Source organism: Eschrichtius robustus, chromosome 4 (genome assembly GCF_028021215.1).
Source record: "Eschrichtius robustus isolate mEscRob2 chromosome 4, mEscRob2.pri, whole genome shotgun sequence".
Classification (NCBI taxonomy): Eukaryota; Metazoa; Chordata; class Mammalia; order Artiodactyla; family Eschrichtiidae; genus Eschrichtius; species Eschrichtius robustus.
The window spans coordinates 16,148,333-16,171,563 of record NC_090827.1 but is presented as its reverse complement, the minus strand read 5'-3'; the positions used below and the strand labels follow the sequence as shown (position 1 = coordinate 16,171,563).

Below are 23,231 nucleotides of genomic sequence, written 5' to 3'. Positions count from 1 at the left end.
GAAAGGTGAATTTATATGTGTACCGTGGGGCTCAGCACAGGGAACATGATGCAGTGAAATGATGCTACAAAGGAAAAAATGAACCATTCATTCCGGATTTGCATTCTCTACTCTTCATGTCCTCACTAAAGAAACATATGATATTGAAATAAATGGAGAATGATGAGACAAAACTATTACCTAAAAATCACAACTTAGTATTGCCTCGATGGTTGAAAAGTTATATAGTTGAAAAGTGAGTAGTCATCTATCTCTCACGATTCCCATATTGGAGGAATATTTGTGAAAAAAAGTCAGATAAAAACTTTAGAACTTATTTCATAGAAGAATATTTTGGAAAACTTAAACAGAAAAGTAGAGCTTGTGATGGAAATGTGAAATGAAAGGCCTCTCACTCCTCCATCACAGGAATTTAATTTATACTTTTGTGGATTAATTAAAATACTTTAGAATGCAAAGTATTTTTTCTTTAAATAACATATCTATGACAGACTATTACAGCAAAGCCATAAAATGGAAGCTACCAAAGATTTTTCATTTTGATCTTTTTGGTGAGTTGTGTTTAATATTCCTTCAGCAGATATTCTAATATACACCGATTCTTTTAAATTTCAAAGTCTCTGTAAATTTTGAATAGATTTGTAAATAGGTTGTGTCCTTATTCTTAAGGAAATAAACAGAAACTATGTAAAATATGCTCTGACTCTGATTCCCATTATCTGCAGAGGTAGATTTTGTTTAGATTTAACAGAGATGTTTGAGGCCTTTATTTATTTATATTTATAACAATATAAATATAATATATAACATAAATATAATATAAATATAATAATATATTTATATTATTTTTATTAATCCAATTTCAAACCAAAATCAATACTCTCAAGGAAAATCTTTTTTTCTGCTTTTAATTCAAGCCTTCTCACCACTGGCTTACTGTATGTCCCTCCCTCATTCCTGGCCCTCAGAAATAAAGAGTTTTAAGTTTCAGCCATTTTTCCTATATTTAAATTTAAGAAGTTGTATGAAAAGTATTTTTAAATTTCCTAATTTGGCTTCATTTTACTTGGATAATGGTTTCCATCTTTGTATCTTTTCTTTGACAAGGTTAAAAAAAAAAAAAATTAAGTGTTTCCCGGCGTTTACCATACATAGCAAGAACTTTTTCAGCACCATTAATCTATCTTGTTGAGAGATTAAATATTTCATACTTTTTTTTAAAAAACAAGGCAGTTTCTTGCAATTTAAAAAGAATAATTAGTAATTTCTGCTTAGCTAAGCAGATAGACCATAAGGGTAATTTGGCCTTGCTAGAAATGGGTTTTCTTTATCACCTCTATAAAATATTTATCAAACCAGAATGTTGCTTATTTTCCTGCTCTAGTTATAAATGTTTGTTAAGCATAAAATTTGATACATATCTGACCCATCTCAAAACGTATTATGAAATAGCCTTACTTTGTTTTGAGTCCTCACTTTGTTCACTCTTATAATTTATTGCCATCACATACTGCTGCAGTTTTTTTCCTGGCCCTTCTCTCTGCCCTTTATTATCCGTCAGCTTTCCTTTATCCCCACACTAGAGCTACTCAAGGAGGGTTCCCCCTTCTAGGGCAGTATCTCATTCAGAAGTGCAGTCCCCATCCTCCCTGGTGTTGTGGTGTCCTTGTGGTGGGTTCCATCCTCTGCTGACCAGGCAGTACCAGCTAAACTGATAAATGGATCCGTGTTACATTGCTCACCCATCCTTCCCTTTAAAATATTGACCCTTCCTCAGAGGCCCTCCTGGAAACAATACTTTATGCAGTGAATATTTGGACACAGGTCTTCACTTCACTTTCACATAATTTTGTGGCTTTTCAGAACAGTTTTAGAATCTACGCAGCGGTTTTGGTCAACTATGGGATATGTTGCTACAGAATAATGATTGTAAATTCCAGAGACAATCTGAAAAGAAAAGAAATATATATTGCAAAGCTCCTATTCTCTCTCTCCTCTCTCCTCTTCTGTTTATATCTATGATTGTTCTTTATTGTTCTCTTTACGCGCACACACACACACACACACACACACACACACACACATCGATTGCATTTCCTGGAATCCTATGCCTTCTCTACCCTCCAAAAATAGTGTTATTGCATTAGTTATCTATTGCTGCATAACAAGTTACCCCAAAATTTAGCAGCTTAAAACAAAAACATTTTATAACATTTATAAACAATATGTTTATACAGGTTCTGAAGATCAGGTATCGTGGATGAGCTTAGTTGGTTGGGTCTAACAGAATCTCTCATGAGGAAGCAGTCAAGCTAACAGCAGGGACCAGAGTCATCTGAAAACTTGACTAGGGCTGGAGGGTCTGCTTCCAAGTTGGCTACTCCAAAGTGTGTCAGTATGCCAGTTTTCATAGTTAAGCCTCTTCATTCCTTCATGTTTTTGGGAGACGGGAGTTATAGGCAGCAATATGGCTTGAGAAGCTATCCCCTGACAGGGATGGATCATATAGGGAGTCTATTTAAAATAATTCATCCTCTTCCCCTCGTGAGTGTTCCTAAGTCTTTATGGCCATTTGTTTTAAATTTTTTATTGTTTACTTAACATGGCCTACAAGTGACCCGTACAGTTTCATTTGGGACTCTGTGCCTTGGTGGTAGGATGTCAGGCAGTCACGTGGTTCTCGGTGAACCACGTGAACGCTGGGAATGCATTGCTGGGAATGCCTGTTCGGCCCGAATCATCTCTCTGTGAAAAGCTCCAAAAGAATTTCTTTTTTATTATTCAACACCTGATTATGTTATTTCATGTGAACATCAGAACTCTTCACTTATTTTTCCCAAAGTTAAAACATAACGCTTAACCCTATTCAGAATACTAATAAATGTCCTAAGTTCTGAAAATGATTCTTTTATTTATTTTTTTAAATCATTATTATTTTTTTTTTTCAGTTTCACAACTTACGGGAAGGATAGGTGGGAAGATACTCTTCAGTAGATTCAGGTTGAAGCAGAAGCCAATTTGGAATTTTTTTCACGTTCATGATAAGAAAGTTAGACAATGACTTTTAAGAGAACTTCAAACACATAATTCCCATAAGTCATTTCAGTTACAAAATGATGTGAATTTATTTATATTTAAGAAATGCATCTGTGACATTTGGAAGCGTTATTAGTGAAATGGTGTCCTATATTTAATTATACTTTCTGTAGATAACGCATGAGAGTACACGTATTATGTTCATGAGTTAAAGAATTAAAAATAGTACTATTTTAGATTCTCTTACTTTTCTAGCTTAAAAAAAGCCTTTCACGTACCACACAGGATACTGTCAAATAGCAATTCATAAGGCTTGGAAAGAAACTTCTCTAATCAGACTCTTCTTAATGATGCTGTGCTCGATACTTGTCATCTTTTAACTGTCTTTAACTAATTCTCATGTCTTAAAGAAAGATGGAAGGGCTTGCAAATGCTAAGATTAAAATGCCAGGTGCAGCACATGAATCAATTGTAAATGACAAAAACGAACAGTAACAATTTCACTTTGGTAGGAACCAATTCATTATTATGCGGCCTGCCAGTGATATTCCGTCTCCTCCCAGCAGCCCGACTTAGCCTTCACCAAGTATTTTCCTTAAAAGTAAAAGCAAAACAGAGCTTTTTAGATGAGCCTTATGCTGTAGTTCACTATCCGTAGTTTCCACATCGATTGTATTAGGTCACTAAAATGAGATGTTTCTTTGCATCCACATATCCAGTGCTTTTCTGTGATGTGGTAAAAATGGTACCTTGTGAATAACAAAGCTCTATGTAAGTTCACATTTTCTCCTTACATAAAAGTACTTATATTGATGAATTTCATCTTGTACTTCCTGAGAATGCTCGTTTATAATAATCATCAGCAATCATTTTATTAAAATGCTCCTTTATTTAACTGAATATTAGTAATTTAATAATATGGTTGTAGAGTTTAAAAATACTTAGGTGAGAAACCTCCGGTTTGTTTACATATTTCTTTCCCTCCCTAGACTATCCCCAGAGGGCAGAACCTGCTTCTTATTCATCTTTGTGTAGGAAGTACCCAAAACTGGGGTTTGAAAATAAGGAGTCAGCATAGGCCTGTTGATCAAGTGAATGAATGATTAAACGGATGTAAATGTTGCTGTAAGACTTATGCCTAAAATTTACATTTACAGTGATAGAAGAGTTATAATCCCACATTTTCTTAAGCCCCGTCACCGTTTCTCTCTGTCTCAAAAGTCATGTAAGTCACGGGGATTATTTGTAGTTCTGACTTGGAGGATTTTGCAGTACTAAGATCCTGTAGGCTTCCAGCCCTATCCTCTACTCCATCTTCTGTTTTCCTGCTTTCCATTAGAATGGGTTTGTGCATCCTTCTGCTTCATGGTTTGTCACCTGAGCTTCAGCCTCTGCTTGTGCCTCATCTGTGTCCACCACTGATTTGCACACTTGGGCCTCTTGCCCTTTGGATCGGAAGAGGCTGGTGTCTTCCTCAGCTGAGACCTCTCCTGCCCCTACTGCTTCCTGAGAACCCTTCCTCTTAGCAGCAGAAGCTTCTTGTTCTCACTTGTTACCAATGCTTCTGCACCTTTAACTGCTCTACCGTCCCTGTGACCTCTTGTCCCAGGACAGAGGTTGTAACTGGATCCTGCAGGCTGGTTGCCCCTCCAATCACTGACTTTATTCATCCGCCCTTTCTTTCGCCCTCTATGTGACTGGAAGCCTGGTTTTTCTCCAGCGTGAAAGCCCAGGGTTTAGCCGGTGGGGAGCCACAGCATGTTGGAGGGTGACAGCTGCTGGGGGACTACCTGCCCCACCAGAAACAGATCAAATGATCACTGGAGATTTTTCCAGGTTTCGCAGACAGATCAAAGACACTGCCACCCTCTAAGATGTGAAGACTAGCAGAGCAAGTCCTTCACCCCTCAAGGCCTTCACCCCTTTGTGACCCCTAAATGTTCACCAACTGTGTGTTATTTCACATTCAAGTGCCTGAATGCATGTGGTGACTTCGTGGTATGCGATTTGACTCTCCACCTTAATCGAGTAATCTGGAGAATCAAAGAGCACACTTACATACACATGGAAATTTCTTGAATACACTTATCAACGAGAGAAAGGCCATTCGTTAATTATCTGAGTACATTGGAAGAAAATCATCTGCATAAGTTGTTTTCAAATTTGTCACCTAAACCCAGGATGCTTGCTAGTAATCACTGTATTTTTTCGGAAAGGTCTAAAACATCACAGACTTAATTCTTACTCATTTTATCCAGAAAGCTTTATCTGACTTTCCCTTAAGACAGTTACCTCCTGTGTGTTTCCATATTACAAGAACTTACCCTTGAACTAGGAATTTCTCCTGCGGATTTCATTTTTATATTCAAGGCTAACTTGACTATATTCTCCACTAGAATGCTTTTAGGCTGATAAGGGCCTTTATGGGCAGGGAAGGGGTCTTGTTTATGATTTTATCCCTAATGCCTAATATAGTACCAAGAACATATTTATCACTCAGTAAATATTTCTTGAATTTATAAGTAAATCCATAGTGTACATTAGGCCATTATCCTGTGACTGGCTTGAGTGTTTTATTTTTTGTTGTCTAAATTTATAATTATTTACTGTGTATCCACTTAGGTATAATCTGTTTACTCATGCATATGTCAAAGAGAAGGTATTTATACAGAGAGAGGGAGGGAAAGTGAGCAAGTATTGAGGAAATATTTTACCCATTCAATAGCAGTTTAAAAGCAGCATTAACTGTTTTTGAATGTGGTTATATTTTATGGTACTACAGCATATCATCTTCTTTCTATTCCCTCACCTAAAAAACCCCAAGGCTCTATCAAGTTGATTGAGGGAAGAATTGTGGGAATCAGTAAACAAATAAAAAGTCAATAAGTAATTCCAAGTGCCAATCACGTAACCACAAGATAAAAATGAGAAAATCAAAAGGGATAAAGAAATGTTTCCTCTTATTTGGCCAAATTCCCACACATGAAAGAATATCTTAGGTGAGGAAGCAGCCTGATTTTGCCAGCAGCATTACAGGCACCATCAGTATCATCACATGCATCAACTCTGACGGACTTCCTCGAGTGTGGCAGGCACTGGGACCCACAGAGGATTAAGAAAAACACTTGGTTTGAGCTGTGCAACTGCAAGCTGAAGGTGACTTGCCCAATGAAAGACCCAGTGTTTTCGCTGGTGTTTTTTTTTTTACTAGAAAAAGACTAAGTAAACAACTTAACTGACTAGAAAATAATGAGAATGTATTGTTTTCATACTACCATTAATCCCATTTTATCACCTTGAGATATTTCTAAGGTAAAACTGAAATTTTATTTAGATTAATGTGAATACTTGATTCTCTCTCTTCTGGATGTTAATTGTATTTTGAATGAGCCAACAATAATTTATAATTTTACTTAGGAAAATATTGCCATATCGACATTTGTTTGTAATGTGTTCATGATACAGTATTTTAATCACAAAGAGAGCAAAAGTTTCTTTCTCTGATTTCTCTCTTCTGACATCTATTCAACTAATTTCTGCCTCTGCTCCAAATTAGAAAAGGACTGTGTCACATCTTAACTTCACAGGAAGATCAGTCTAATAATATGTGAGGTATTATAAATTTCATGCCTTACATTGTCCTTGGAGGAAGAGATATTTTGCTTTAAGAAGTCTTCTCTTCAAGTCTTTCTGAAAAAATAAACAGAGGACCTGTTTATATCATCAGAGTACTTAACAAAGTAAAATAGTTGTCACTGTCAATAATTTAAAATTAATACTTACAAATATTTTCTATGATAATAAAATGTGACTTTTCAGAATGTAATATGCCGAAATATCAAAAAATATCTGAAATATTTTAAACTATCTGCTGTGCCTGTGTAGAAAATATTACTCTGTTTATAATTTTTGTACATAATAAGAATCTTTTGTCTACATGTGGTAGATAGAATTCTAAGATGGCCTACAAGATTACTTCCCTCTGGTATATACACCCTTGTAGAATCCTCTCCCATTGAGTGTGGGTGGACCCGTGAAAATGATGGGATGTCCCTTCCATAATTATGTTACATTATTTGGCAAAAGAGATTTTGTAGCTGTAATTAAGATCCATAAACAGTTGGCATTGACTTAGACAAAAGAGAAGCAAGCAGATTGCTAACTGTCTTGGTTATTCTACAAAGAAAACATTATTATAATATTATTTAAATTAATATATAAAATGTATTTATGTTTATAAATTATATTTATATATTATATATAAATGTATAATAGTATAATATATAAAATAATTATAATATTTTAAATGTAATATTTACATATGCATAAGTATAAATGGATAGAACTCTTCAAAAAGCAAGTTTATTTCAAGGAAATATGAAAAACACACTTTATCCTTAATCGCCCCCAAAAAGTTTGAGTTTTGATACCATCCATCCAGACAGTTTCAGAAGCAGGCTTATAAGATGTACTTACCGACAGCCAGCCCTCATTGGGGGGGGGGCTCTCTGGTCACTTGTTATTCTTACCTTTTTTTAAAAATGCAGATTTCTTGTATTTGATCCAAAGAAAAATTCATTTTCACAAGAAAGAAATGGAATCTGAATCTAGTACCTGTCAGTAGATTTTGACTCATTGGCTATTATGAAAAAATAACTTCAGTCACTGTTTAAAATAATTGGTAAAGTGCTTAACGTTATATGAATTATAGTTCATACAAATTCTCAATCCATGAGTGAGTAATTATGGTACTTATGTAGAAAATTATTGAAAATACTTAGATATTTATAAGATTGCTAGTTGCTCACAGAGTTGAGAACAACATCGTTACCAGTTCACCACACTGTATTGCAATAAATGGTATCACAGTAAATGATTGCTGTTCTGCATGAAGAGTCTTCTGGGGGAATTCTTTTAGACTATCCTGGGGTCACATGATCCACCACCATTGCAACGTGATGTGAGTTAATGCCACATTCAAGACCCTTCATTTATTTCCAAAGGAATTGGAGCCCACATTAACTACTCTGCCTCTAATTCTGTTATCCTTGATAAAACTGTGGGCAGAGACATTCACAAGGTTGTAAGAATATTTATAACTTATAAAGAAGTATATCAAATCCATTGTAGTATTGAACTGGGTTGTAATTATAGTCTATTTGTATGTATTTATTGTATTTTGTCCATTTACAATGTGACTTATGGGTCTGATATATTCTCAGTCAATAATATGTGCATACTCATTACTGAACCAAAACAGACAATGGCAGGTCTGGAGCCAGTATAGTCTGATACCCTGATGGGCCTTTAGGGACTTTTAATACACTTATTAGTGGAATGATACAGCGTCAATCTACTGAATGACTTTGTGATTTTGATGTTGTTTTAATCTTCAGGTACACACCAAAGTCAGTTCTTAGGAACATAAAGTAACTATTACAATGCCATATGAAAGGAATTAAATTGAATTGCAGGTGTATTTCACTATACTAAATATAGGAAGGGATTAGGGATTTGAAGGGAAATTCAAGAGTTGGAAGGAACAGGAAAAACACTGCACCATTGTAGTACTTTTGCCTCTAATGGAAGATAATTTTCAAATGGAACACAGGGTTCCTTTTAACTGTAATTTTTTCTTAAAATAGATGTAGTGAGTAACTAACCCAGGAAAATTCCTAAGTGGTTAGGTGGGCTTAAATGAGAAGGTGCTAGGAATGTCCACATTACTTTTCTGGAATTATATAAGAGAAGTTGGAAATCTTTTTACAGCAAGCCAAAGGAAATTGTAATTTTAGAGTTCATTCATTCATTGATTTATATATTAATGAATAAAAGATTGGAGTAAAAGACAAACTGATGGTTATAAATTCCTGCCATACAATTTAAATTTGGGGGCCACTGTGAACTTCAGTGTTCTATTAAATAATAGAAATAATAGTAGTCACTCATTCAATCATTATGAGGATTAAAGGAGTTAACGTGTAAAGCTGGAGTAGGTACTCAAAAAAATTAAATCATTGTTATTTATTTAAACCAAATCTTTTGTGAGTACTAATTACCTGTCTGACAGAGAAGATCTATTTTTGTAATCAACCTACTCTGAAAAAATAACGGTAATTTTGAAAGGCTTTAGAAGAGATCTCATTGAAGTCCTTTCCTTCTTCAATTAGCTCTGGTAGGAGGCTATTTATTTTGAGGTTGAGAAGGAAAAAAGGAGAGACGAGTTTTATAACTTTAGGGAAAAAAAAGGAAGAAATGGAAAAAGCAAATTAAAACTATGTGTTAGCTTTTGTGGAAAGAAAAACAGGTATGTAAGGAAAACGACAGAAAATTCTATTCTCTTGTTTGTTTTCCACCTGACTGAAAAATCATTCAGCAAAAATGCTGTTGGTAGAAAGATGTGGTATAGACATTCTCTAAACCATCTTTTTTTTTTTTTAAACATCTTTATAGGAGTATAATTGCTTTACAGTGGTGTGTTAGTCTCTGCTGTATAACAAAGTGAATCAGCTATACCTATACATATATCCCCATATCTCCTCCCTCTTGCATCTCCCTCCCACCTTCCCTATCCTACCCCTCTAGGTGGACACAAAGCACCGAGCTGATCTCCTTGTGCTATGCGGCTGCTTCCCACTAGCTATCTATTTTACATTTGGTAGTGTGTATATGTCCATGCCACTCTCTCACTTCGTCCCAGCTCACGCTTCCCCATCCCCGTGTCCTCAAGTCCATTCTCTACATCTGTGTCTTTATTCCTGTCCTGCCCCTAGGTTCTTCAGAACCATATTTTTTTTTTTTAGATTCCATATATATGTGTTAGCATATGGTATTTGTTTTTCTCTATCTGAGTTCACTCTGTATGACAGTCTCTAGGTCCATCCACCTCACTACAAATAACTCATTTCATTTCTTTTTATGGCTGAGTAATATTCCATTGTATATATGTGCCACAACTTCTTGATCCATTCATCCGATGATGGACACTTAGGTTGCTTCCATGTCCTGGCGATTGTAAATAGAGCTGCAATGAACATTGTGGTACATGACTCTTTTTGAATTATGGTTTTCTCAGGGTATATGCCCAGTAGTGGGATTGCTGGGTTGTACGGTAGTTCTGTTTTCTAAACCATCTTTTTTATCTCAGTGATCCCTATTTCATGGCCAACACAGAGGTAAAAATGTAATATTTAATGCAACAAATACTATTTAAATATTGTTGTAATATTTAAATATTTAATTTTATGGGTCAGGCTCTCTTACTCCTACCCTAGTTTCCATTTTTGGTAATTTGAAACTCCTAAACCCCTAAAAAAAAATCCCAGCCCTAGATTAATAATGTGTAGTTTGGAGCCTCATTTCTTTGTAAAATACATTGAAACAATGTAATAAAAAATTATAAATGAGAGGATAACTTATACACATACACAGCCCACACGTTTAGGCAGAAACAGAAATATAAAGGAAAAGTAGATGAAAACACAAAAGTATCTCCACAATAAGTAAATATTCTTAGTCATGAGATGCCATATCATATATTACATGCTGTTCACTTTTTCTCTTATTCCTTATGAAACAAACAAACTGATCTTAGACTGGAAATTTTGAACTCACTTCTAAGGATTGATTCTCCTAGTTTAGCACCACAAAGAAAGCTGTTCACATTTCTGAGTTGTGTAGGACAGAACTCTGGGAATGGGCTAGCAGGGTTCTTGGCCCAGAGTCTTCTCAGGCAGAAATCAAGGTGTCAGCCTGGCCTGTGCTGCAGTGCCTTCTAGGGTATAAGTCCTTGACCAGGGTCTTTGTTTGTTGGCAGAATTCAGTTCCTGTGGTTGTTAGACTGATGTCCCTGTTTTCTTGCTGACTGTTAGTTCTTAAAAAGTGAATCTATCTCTCTCTCTCTCTCTCTCTCTCTTTCTCTTTCTCTCTGTCCCCTCTCACTCACTGTCAGTGTCAATCTCTTTCTCTCCAATACCACTGAGATTCAGAATTAAATTGATAAAAATTTCAGTTTGACCCTAGTACCGCAGTTGCTGAAATATTAACATTAAATGTGTAAATAGGAAATGTGAGTGCAGACCAGAAGCCTTTAAGCTGTGTGCTCTTGTCTGGTTGGTTCCTTGGAGTTCCCTTCCCAGACAAATGAAAAGTGACAAAGATGATAAGAGTAGAGTATTTGATATGGTCACCTCAATTCTTTGACAGCACAATTTGGCAAATGGATAAAGAGGACAAGGCAAGTCACTCTTTTCATGTTTGTTTATTTCAAGAAACAAATTTCTTAAAAGAGTGTCTCACAAAGCGATGTTCTATATGGAAAATGGTTCCCTTCTGTACTTTAAAAAACATATTTGTTGGGCTTCCCTGGTGGCGCAGTGGTTGAGAATCTGCCTGCCAATGCAGGGGACACGGGTTCGAGCCCTGGTCTGGGAAGATCCCACATGCCGCGGAGCAAGTAAGCCCGTGAGCCACAGCTACTGAGCCTGCGCGTCTGGAGCCTGTGCTCCGCAACAAGAGAGGCCGCAATAGTGAGAGGCCCGCGCACCGCGATGAAGAGTGGCCCCCGCTTGCCATAACTGGAGAAAGCCCTTGCACAGAAACAAAGACCCAACACAGTCAAAAATAAATAAGTAAAATAAAATAAATAAATAAAAGTTCTTTAAAAAAAAAAAACATATTTGTTTACAATCAGTGAAATAACAGGTGTGAAAAAAGGAAATAACAAAAAATAAGTGCATTCCTAATGTTTCTGAATTCAAGTTGAATGAACTCAAAAAACAGTATTGAATAGTGTGACATAGATTATTTTTTAAATGTGTGCATAAACATGTAAGTGAAGACATTTTAAATTATGTCAACTGATTTGTAATTCATTCAGGAGTATCTATTAAGTATGTGAAAATGCACAGTATTTTCTGGGAACATTGAAGTTAGAGATGCTTGTGTCACTCTAATTAAATTTCTTTGGTTTTAAGTACTTATGGACTTAGAAAATACTCTCATTTGCTTTTAATTTTCTAAACAATTTCATGTTTATCTAGGAAATATAATTTTAATAGTATTTTTTTAATCTTGTCAATTAATTTGTTATGCCTATTAAATATGTAATTATATTTTTAAAAGAAAACCTTGCTGCTTATATCTAGGTACATAACTTTACCTTCTTCAACTTACCTGAAATTTCCAATGTCCAAATTTTGGATAAGTCCTTGAATATTTGTAATCTTCTTTATATGCCTTGCCTCCAATAATTATTTTTAATCGGAAAATACCTGTTATCTGAAGATCAAGTCTAAAAAAGCCATTCGCTTCATTTTCAGGATTTATATTGAACATCAGAACCAAATTACTATCTTGCATCCAAAAATTAAGAAATTTCTAATGACACAGTCAGTGAAAATGTATAGACTTATGACAGTTGAGTTTGCCAAAGCAAATTAGTCTATTTCTAGTATTGCTGTGGTTGAGTTCCTTCAACTCAGTGAGTTCTCTACGCCTACAGCTGACTTTCCTGCAGTCCTGTCATGCTATTTGTGCACAGTCCTCATACCTGTGGAATTTAAATGTGAAATTAACTTAGCCTGTAATTTTATTTTACTTGAGCAGAGTTTCTTTTCTTGATTTTGTGATTTTAACCTCTCTTGGATAGTTGGTGGTCTGCTCCATTTGTGAATATTATACTCTGAATTAATGTTTGCCTTATTATAATCGTGACCATCATATAGAGAGCAATTAAAATTGGGAGGAAGAGATACCTCTACCCAAGGGGAGGCTGTATGTTGTTAACCTGGGACAAAGCCCCTAACTGTCACCCACAAGCCTCGAGGGGCAGCAGTCATTATCTTAGCAAATAAATTAGCATCTAGGGCCTGGCTCTCACACTTGTGGTTTCAGACACCGGTGGATTCAGTCCTCTCTCGTGGGTATACTAAGGTATCAAACCAAAATTCCAATTTAAAATGGAAAACATAACCACTCTATGGAGTGGAATACTCCCATGGGCCATGGTGGTGCATTCTCTCCCCATAGTCTAGACACATGGGAAGTCAAATGAATGCTAAGTTATTCATATCTAATAAGAACTAATATCTCAAGGACAAGATTATCAAGGTCTGTATGACAAAAGCATTTTGTCTCTGGAGGCAAATGTGCGTGGAAAAATAAGTAATAAATGTTGCTTGGAATCAGAGCAAGGAGAATTAGGTAAATCATATGGCTCTGGGCCATTGCACAGAGCTACCAAATGCAGTAGAGAAGGTTTTGCTAGTGGAAAGGGAACAATACAAGCCCCTCATCTATCTCCAGTTTAGACATGACTTTGCCAATGGGAAGAAATTCATGAAGTTTATTGCCCAAAGCTCATACTCTCCTGAACAAAGTTTGGAAGATACTTTGAGTACTGACCTCTGTGACTCCTCTTTTAATATGATCTTATGGATGATTAATGGTCCTCTGCCTTCTCCAGGGATTGAGACACTATTTTTAATACGTGTATACATTTTGCATAGCCCTTTCTTGCTCCATTATGTTTCCATTTTATAGTTTAACATTAAGAGGACAATATTTTATTGCTCTTTTCAGCTTTGGGGGAATATCTCATTCTGGTCTGCAAATATTGACAAGTATATATTTCTTAATGTCCTTTTCATACACTTAATTGTAAAATGAGAAATGTTCAGCAGATATTTGGGTACTGATATATTCAAATCATTAGAAAATGAGTTTTACAGATACAGTAAATGTATGTATATATATGTAAAAAAATATATGTATATGTTATTAACCACAACTGCAACCAGAACATGAATTAATTCTAAATCCCATTCTATATTCAAGAGCACCTAGTAGATATTTTCTGCTGGGTTAAGAAGTGAATCAGCTATATCTGCAGCTAATTATATATTACTTCTAATTCTGCTCTTCCTCAGTATACCGTTTCCCCTCCTCCACAAATCCCAGTTGCTTGTTTTCTTGCAAAGCTGCCAAGAAACTGTGAACAAATTTAACGTCAGAATAACTGCTTGCTCTCTCAATGACCTTGAAAAATTACTTGCGTCATTAAAAATTCATAGAAAAGAATTTTTTTGAGAAGACTGACATATGTAATCATAGTACCTCCTGTTATGCTACTGTACTATTACAGTCTTATGAACTTTAAAAATTATCTCAAAGACATTAACTTTGCTCTAGTTTCCCAATTATATCAAAAGTTTCTGATTTTTTTCAAAGAGAATAGCACTATTTTCTGCTAGAGAGTAAGAAAGGTAAAACAGAAGACTGATTGATTCTATAAATTTTTGTGGTATTTCACAATGACTGTTTCAAACAGTGACACAAAATTTCAAGTGAAGTATTTCGATCGTTTTTTTCATTGAGGTGAGGCTCACATAGTATACAATTAACCATTTTAAACTGTACAATTCAGTGGCACTTACTGCATTCACAGTGTGTCTCTCTAGTTTCAGAACTTTTTCATCCCTCTAGAAGAAGGCTTTGTAATCACTCTCCAGGCCTCTCTCCTCTCTTCCCTTGGCAACCACTAACATGTTCCCTTTCTCTGTGGATTTACCTATTCTGGATTTCAATGGTTCTAATTGTAAATATGTATAAATTTTAAAATCTGTTTACACATTGATTTTATTCCCCATTTTTCTTGAGGAAAGAGATAGGGAGGAAAAGGATATAAAATCCTAAGAATAAGTTATGAAAAATCTGACAAGATGGTAAAATGTCATCAGAAGAAGCCTTCTGATACCCCTTCCAGAGCGGGTACCACACTGTATTGTAATCATCTCCTTACTTGTCTGTTTCTCTTCTGGACTGAAGTCACTGAACTTTTTTCACTTTGGCCCTAGTGATTGGCGCTGTGCTTTCATACATTTGAATGCTTGCTGTTTGCTGAAGGGGATGGGAGGTGTGAAGAGAAGAGGTAGAGCTCGTTGATAATATTTTGCACTAAGTTAATAAGTAAATAATCATACTGGGTCCCTCTTTTTTCTTTTCTTCTCTTTCCTTTCTTTTCCTTTCCTTTCCTTTTTTTCTTTCTTCATTTCTTTCTCTCCCTTTCGTGTGCGTGCGTGTGTGTGTGGTTTTGTTTTTGAGGTCTGGTTTTTCCAGAAGTTACTTTGAAGAATATAGACTTGGTTCCAAAATGTATTTATAGAATTAAAATTGGCCTTACCTTCATTTATCCAACATTTAGCTTTATTGGCGTACCGGCAGTAATTATGATCATGTATATTACTGTCTAATATGTGACAGAGCATCAATTATCTGGGCAACGCAGTCTGATTTTGTTCTGTCTCTTTTCTCTCTTTAGGCGTTCTGTCCTCTTGGTACAGCCTTTGTCTTCCAACTCCAGCCCCATCCCCTTGCCCAAAGCATTAATACTCAGTCTGGTGGGATCAGTCACTGAACACTAGGTACTACATTGAAAGACACATAGTTAGAATAGTGCCTATGAAAAAGGGAGAAAAACTAGATCTAAATCACTTCCTTCTGTATACTTGCCCTAAAATATGATTTTTATTTTGCATGGGATAGTGGGAAACGTGATGATTTAAAAACCCAGTGTCGATCCCATTCAGTTTCCTGCAAGGCAGCTCTCTTTGGGTAGACAAATTGCCAACCGTGGAGAACTGTGGATATCATTTCAGCAATGGCTAAGATGAGCATTTTCCTTTACCTTACCTTATTTTTCACTTCATGTTTGAGGATAGTTCCACTAATGCTGGCAGGTCTGTTTGTTGTGTCTGAAAAAAGTCAGTGGGATATAATAGCCTTTTCCATAATTCTTTAAACATCAATGTCTATGAGCCCTCATTCTGTGTTGGTTTAGACAGACGGCTCCTTCACAGGTGGGGCGTTAGGAGTGTATTTTAATCTTCCATTTCCAAGGTTCTGTGAAGATACATCTGATTTATGGGCAAGGATAGGTCACTGTTGATTTCACTGAATTCCTAAGGAAATTGTTTTCTGCTCATTTTGTCTTTCCTCTGGGTGACACATCACATTATCGTGTTTAGGGGTGTCTGCTTCTTGCTGCTCAGCACCATTAACATACATCTGGGCCACCCTTTGTGTGGAACTGTCCCCTGGTGAAACCCTCAGTGGTCTGGGATAGAGAAAGACTGCAATTTACAGAGTCCATTATCACCTCTGGACGTGTAGAATGATAATGGAAGTGACAGAGGTGCAGCTGAAAATTGGCTCTTAATATTTTATGTGCTCAAGCAAAGGATTAGAAATCTCATGCTGCTCTTTAGGGAAAATGAAGTATGTGGGATTTTTTTTTTTCTATTAGAAAGTTATATGCAAAAGGTTGACTGCAGGGTTTCAAAGAAAGTATTACAGCACATTCATTTTGTGTTAACCAATACTTCTCACTGGAGGTTTAGAGAGAAAAAAAAAGAAAAAACTTCTGCATGAAACATTAAAATATGGGAACAAAGTATATCCAACATTGAAGCAAAGTTTTAGAACTGACAATTCTAAAATAATGCACCATATACATTACCACCTTGTTTTAACTACTGTGTTATGTCTAAAGCATCACAAATATTTGCCTAAAAAGATTATCTTCAAATTTGGGGTTTTTGTTTCTCATTTTTCCCCCAACATATATTTCTTCTGACTTACAACTTAGGATAAAATTTCAAGAGCAATCATTGCCGCATTGATTTTGAAAACAGAAATTCTATCAGAATTTTTAAGTGTTTAAGACATATAAGATAGAAAATAAATACAGTTTCTGAAACAGTCATATTAATAATTTAACATTTATCTTAATATATTACAGTGCTTATAATAGCACTGAAGAGATGCTTGTTGAAATAATTCTTTCTTGAAAAATGTAGTTTCTGACTTGACTAAGATGAGACACAATACAGTGCCCTTTTCATAAGTGTTTTATTACTTGTCACCCATCTTATTTCAGACAAAACAAAAGTAACAAGGTAATAGATTTTCTTAATAATAAAAGACTAAATATTATTGAAATTTAGCAAATGTTAAGTCCTGTCTGTATTTCCTTGATGGATATTTATGATATCAAGGATTTCTAAGTTGTCTACTTTACCAATAGAGTGTACATTAGTGACATTACTATATCACTATTACCTGATGATTAATATGTCTAGATTTTACATTTTGAGGCATTTGGAGATGATGGAATAAGCCTGGTGGGGTTTTTCTTCAGTTGCTTTTCAGAAATGACAGCCTACTTTCTCTTGTGTGTTTCTGTCAATGTTTCTTTTCTGGATATGAAAATCAGTTTACTCAACTGTGAGTAGGAAAAGTTTCAAGTTGCTGTGGTGGATTCCAAGCCTCATTTAAATCAGCAATGCCTGCCTTTTGAATAAGGTCTCTGTAGATCAGTTTATTTAGATGTGTCATTTGATTTAGTTGCCACTGACAGGATCAATGTAACAAGACTCCAGACTGAGACTTAAGGAGAATTCTAAATACTACAAACACCCTGTCAGTGATGGTCAACGAACTACTTGGATTATAAATTTCTCATATTTTCGACACAAATGAAGTCTTTATATTGTATGGAATCATTATTAGTTAATATCATTAAGTTTTATCACTACAAAGTTATTGAGCGTTATATGCCAAGCAAAATTTTAGGCACTTTTATATATATTCTCTATATGACATTAGTCTTTTGGGGCTTCCAAGTTTATGAGGGAAAAGATGGTTACCTTGGGCACTGTTAGCCTGAGAGCTAATCCAGTTCCTGGAAATTAATAAAAACTCAACAAATATTTGTTGAATGAGAAAAAGCCTTACTTTATTTAATTCTAGACATGATAACAGGATAACTATGTTAACATTTTAAGGGGCAGTTTCATTAAAGATCTGGAGTTCTGGTATTGATGACAGGGCAGTGGTCCTCTCTTTGCTTTTGGGTGCCTAGAATGTAAACAAATAGAATTCCAGAGATAAAAACTTCTTCAACAAATTGGGGCTTAGTTGGTTTGCTATTTAGCGGTGAGCCAGGTAGCAGTGGTCTTTCCTTTAGTTACCAGATACAGTTGTTCCCTCTGTGTCTTGCCAGGTCTAGAACGAAGTGTCAATATTTAAAGTGTCTTTTTTTCCTTATTAAATAATTGAATCATACGATGAGAAAATATTCATCTCAAAAGAGTGTATCTGTTGCTGACAGCTTTTCTATGTAAAAATGTATTTCCCAGGTGTTATTACGTTACCATACCTCTGTGTTAAAAATCTGCAGGCATTATTGGTAGTTGTAATTTATCAAAGGAAAATATGTAGAAAATTCCATTACTTCACACTTTCTCACACTACTGAACGTTATGAACACTTGTAACAGGTCTGCATCCATTGCCACCATTTTCTCTCAGCTCCACGCTGAGGTAGAGCTGCTTTGTGCACTGTACATCCGGTAAAACCAGGCCAGGAAAGCAGGATATGGAGACTTTTTTATAGTCTATCCGTAAATTGCTCCATTGTGTGCCATCATTAGAATTTATTTTATTTATATATGTATAATATATATGTAAATTATAGTATTTACATATGTAAATGTAATGTAAATGTAGAAATATGTAAATTATAGTCCACAGATGAGGGAAGTAAGGCCCAGCTGGTCTGTATGGTTTGCCCCTGATAACGAGATTTTCAAATGTTGCATGTGGGGCTAAAACCCTTGCTCCGAGTTCTTCCACAGAAGCTATAGTACAGTGTCCAGAAATCTGGCTTAGGTGTCCTTTTTGAGTGAGAGAAGGTCTTGACCATAGGAGAAATCACACTCTAAACTGGACATTAGCTAAAAAAGTGTGAGCATGGAAGTGATTGTTTCCTCTACTGGCGAAGCCCTCCTTCTCACTTTCACCAATCGAAGCTGTATCCATCTTATAGGGCCAGCTCCCAAGCCCCTTCTTCCTGGAAGAAGAGCCTTTTTCCTGCAGATTCCTTTTCCTCTTTTATAATATTCTTCACAGGCTGCCTTGTGGTAACCCTTTTTGTTTTATATCATTGTGTCTCAATGAATCTACAGTTAGGCAGGCCTGAATTTTAATCTCAGATCTGCCACTTTAAATTTGCTGTGTGTCCCTGGGCAAGTTGCTAAATTTTCTAGTGTAACTTTCCTTGTTTATAAATTAGGTCACCTGCCTCATAGTCGAGTTTTCAAGCTTAAAACATGTAAATAGCTTTGCAAAATGTGTGACACAGAGTAAGTGCTCAATAAATAGTAGCAATTATTATTTTTGGCCTTTGTATCTCACTAGAGTTTAACTCAGATATTCATCTGTCTATGAATCTAACACACTACTTGGATATTGGCTTTTTTAAAGAATATCTATCTAATCTCCAACTATTCAGCTATTACTGGACAAACTAGATTCAGGTCTAAGCAAATGTTTCTGGATAAAATGTAATATTTTCAACATGCTATATAGGAACTCTTTTATCTTGATTCCATGGTTCAAGATACTATGAATATATTTCAAAATAATTTTTATATAGAGTTAATTCTTGATTGGGGTCAGAGAAAGAGATGAGCATAGATAATGTTAAGCCCCACCCAGTCTACTGAACTGTGCATAGGGAATGAGAGAGAAATGCAGCAAGGACCACCTGGTGAATGGATAGCCAAGATTCCGCACTGGTGCCCGAGTCATACTCAGTCAAGAGACATATTTAATGCTCCACTATTTACAAACCAGAAAATGAACTGATTTTTAAATTGTGGTATCATTTACATAGAGTCAAAGTCCCCCTTTTTAGCTTACAATTCTGTGAGATTTGACAAATACATTCAGTTATGTAACCATCACAGTTGTGTAGCCAACACAATCAAGATATACAACACTTATCACTGTCACTGAATCTGGAAATAGGCAGGCCTAAGTTTAATTCTTGGATCTGCCATTTTCAGGCTGCTGGTCATTGACTACTTCCCTCACATCCAAAATATGGCTTCATGTCCACTTTTTGCCAATCCCTTTCCTTACTCCCAGCTTCTGGCAATACTTAGCTGTTTCCTGTCCCTATAGTTTTGCCTTTACCAGAATGTCATATAAATATAATCATATAGCAGCTTCTTTCTCTGGTTTCTTTCATTTAGCATCATTATCTGATATTCACCCAAATTTTTGTGTGTGTCAGTAGTTAATTCCTTTCGTTCCTAAGTAGTGTTCCATTGTATGGATGTATCACGGTTTGTTTATCCACTCACCAGTTGAAGGTTGCCTACAGTTTTTAGTAATTATGAGTAAAAACACTGCAAGCATTTGTGGACAGGTTTTTTAAGTTTTCATTTCTCTTGGGTAAATACCTAGAAGTGGATTGCTGGGTCACATGGTAAGTGTTTTGGACTATTTCTTAGAGTGATTTTTTTAAAAAATATAATGAAAGACATGTCATACTGATTTTTTAATTGAAAAATTATAGATTTACTCTGACTCATAATATTAAGCATCGTGTAAGATTTTCTTAAATAGTCATCATCTTGAGCATCGCTTATTGAGTATTGAGTAATTATTATATGTAAGAGTTTGTATTATGTGATCCTTCAGATCATCTCCATATAGAGTGCTAATTTTCCCTGATTCAGGCAACTATGGATTCTCATCTTCTATTTTGTAGATTTTTTCCTTCTGTCTTTACAACTTGCTTTCAGTTTGCCCTCTGGCTACCTCTTGCTGCACTCTGCCCTTCTTATTTACTATGTTTTATCTATTGCTCAATAGTAAATTAGACTAAATAACTTGTTAAATTATTGGTTACCTAAGAACAGATAAGCTGTGAACAAGGGCCTGTCTCTTTTAGTCACTCTTGAGAAGATATATGTCCTTTTTTCATTTTAAATATTTTTCATAAAATCTTCTTTTGTAAAAACCAACCTCTTCTTTGCAGGTTCTTTGTCATCTTCCAGAAACTTTATATTCTTGATAAGTAACTCCTGGTGGTTCTATCTTAATGATAACATAAATTCACATCCCAATTGTACCCTCTCTTCCACTCCAGCAGTGAATACGCATCCTGCCCAAGGTTACTTAAGACTTCCTTCCTTCCTCTTCAAGAATGTATCTGGATGACTCCATTGATCTTGATTTCTCTAACCCAGATTGTTTAGAAAACTCATCTACTGCTTTATTACAGAGTCTGTTTTATAATAATTTTAGGCTTATCTTAGCAACCAAATTGCCAAAAACTTTCACATTCTTCTCTGAAATGCTTCCCTTTGCTCTAGATATACCAACCAATTGTCAAACAAATAAATATTTATAGATATTATTATTGATTAGATAGTATAAAGCAACATTACTGAGAGCATTTTCTTACTGAATTTGCATACCTAATGTTCTGAGTCTATCACAGGGTGCTATTAAAAAACAAACCCTACATTCTGGCTGTTGCTGTCACAGGGTGATAAAAAAAAAGCCCTATTGATTCCAGATGGAATGCAACAGACACCTAAGCTGCATTCAGCTACACCCGCCTCCCTTTTTCACCATTACTCACCTAAAAGAAAAAAAAAAGAATCCATCCCTTTAACTAATGTGTCTAAGAAAAGAAAGAAGGGGGGACAGATGGAATTAAGGAGTAAAAAGTAAGAATGAAAATGATGTATACTTATATGTAAGGAGGGAACAAATAAACCTTGCTTATTTAGTTTGCAAAGCATCCCCTGCAATTTGATACGTATTTGATATATGAATTGTCTGTAAACTCTCTCCTTTGCAAAAATAGAAAAGCAAAAGGCAAATAATAATGCAAATAAGTTGAGTGAGGTGACAGCTTTGTCATTTTGTTAAATTGGATTTGCTCTCTACTTCCCTTCCAGAATGACCCAAGCACCCAAGGCTTGGCCTCCACCACTGTCAGTTTAGTTTCCTCCAACGTTATTAAACCCTGCCGTGAGAGTTCCATTATAATAATTCTACTAAGAGGAGCTATTTATATGCTTCTTGGTACATTTCTAAATATACTTGAAGACTGAGTCTAATATTTCAGTTAATTTTTTAATGGAAACAAAATCTTGGATTTGCACAATGGTGATAATCCCCCTAAAACTCATAAATATCAGAGCTAGCCCAGAGGCACTGAGTACCAGTAGCCACTGGAAGAAAGAATTATTAATCCACTGCTCCAACCTGAGTACCATTCTCCTTAAACCTGTGGTACTTCTAACGTCCCCTTGGCTAATTGTACAGGTTCCTAAAGGACTTCACAAGGCAATCCATTCCTGCTACCTATTGTCAGACAAGCAGGTATCCCCGTTTTATAAATGGGATTGCTGAGGCCCAAAGTTAACTTCCCAAGATCCTGTAGTGAATAAAGGAAGATGAAGTTAATGAGAAGCAGGTCTCCATCTAACCAGTGCTGTTTTCACTGTAAAAACCCCTGTTAACAAGGGTAACCCCAACTCTGTTGCTTGTTGTCTGTTTTCAATATAATGTATAAAGAAATTTTTGTGCTCTCATACTTTCAGTAGACTATCAGTGTATATGGAGATGTACTATTTTAATAGCCATCGCCATGACAAAAGACTAAGGAATTCATTCTGCGGTATTTAAAAAGGGTGATGGAGTCTTTTTTTTTAAGGTTATTTTTATTTACAAGTTTTGAAAAATGTACATTTTTTACGTGGGTTACTCGTGCAAAGTTAGATTTAGAAGAGTGATAAATGCACAAAAGGTGGCAATGGAACGTCAGACAAAACATTTACAAGCCTTGTCCCACACTGCTACTTAAAGATACTGTCTATCTGAAAATATACATATCAAAAGAAAGATTGCAAGTATTGACTGTAAGGTTCTTATAGTACTGAAAGGGAGGAAGAAACTAAAGCATGCAGCATTAACTGAGGATTTGAGTGGAAAATAGTTTGCCACAGATATGTTCCCTTCCTTGGGTTAATTAAAACTCTAAAAAAAACAAGGAGGGATTATAAATTTGTTTATCTAAGGTAGCACTGCTCCTTTAAAAAAGATTAAAGGATCTCCAACCTTCCCTAGCTTAAAAACTAATGATTGTCTCCAGTCCTCTGTTCCCACACCTCTTTAAAAAGTGAAAATCCAGAAGACTTCAGTATTCTGAAACTTAGCTTGGATGTGTCCAGTGAATACCTCGCAAGGGGAGGATTTGTCAGTTATTACGATCGCTGCACTCCTTTGACCGAGTCCTTTAACATTCTCCTTCCTACCAGTAAAAAACAAAAT

General features: G+C 35.6%; 1 protein-coding gene across 2 annotated transcripts in view; it reads left to right on the top strand.

Moving 5' to 3' along the window:
- UNC5C (unc-5 netrin receptor C) overlaps positions 1–23,231 on the top strand; it is a 410,747-nt gene that overhangs the window by 75,467 nt on the left and 312,049 nt on the right. The window lies entirely within an intron of this gene.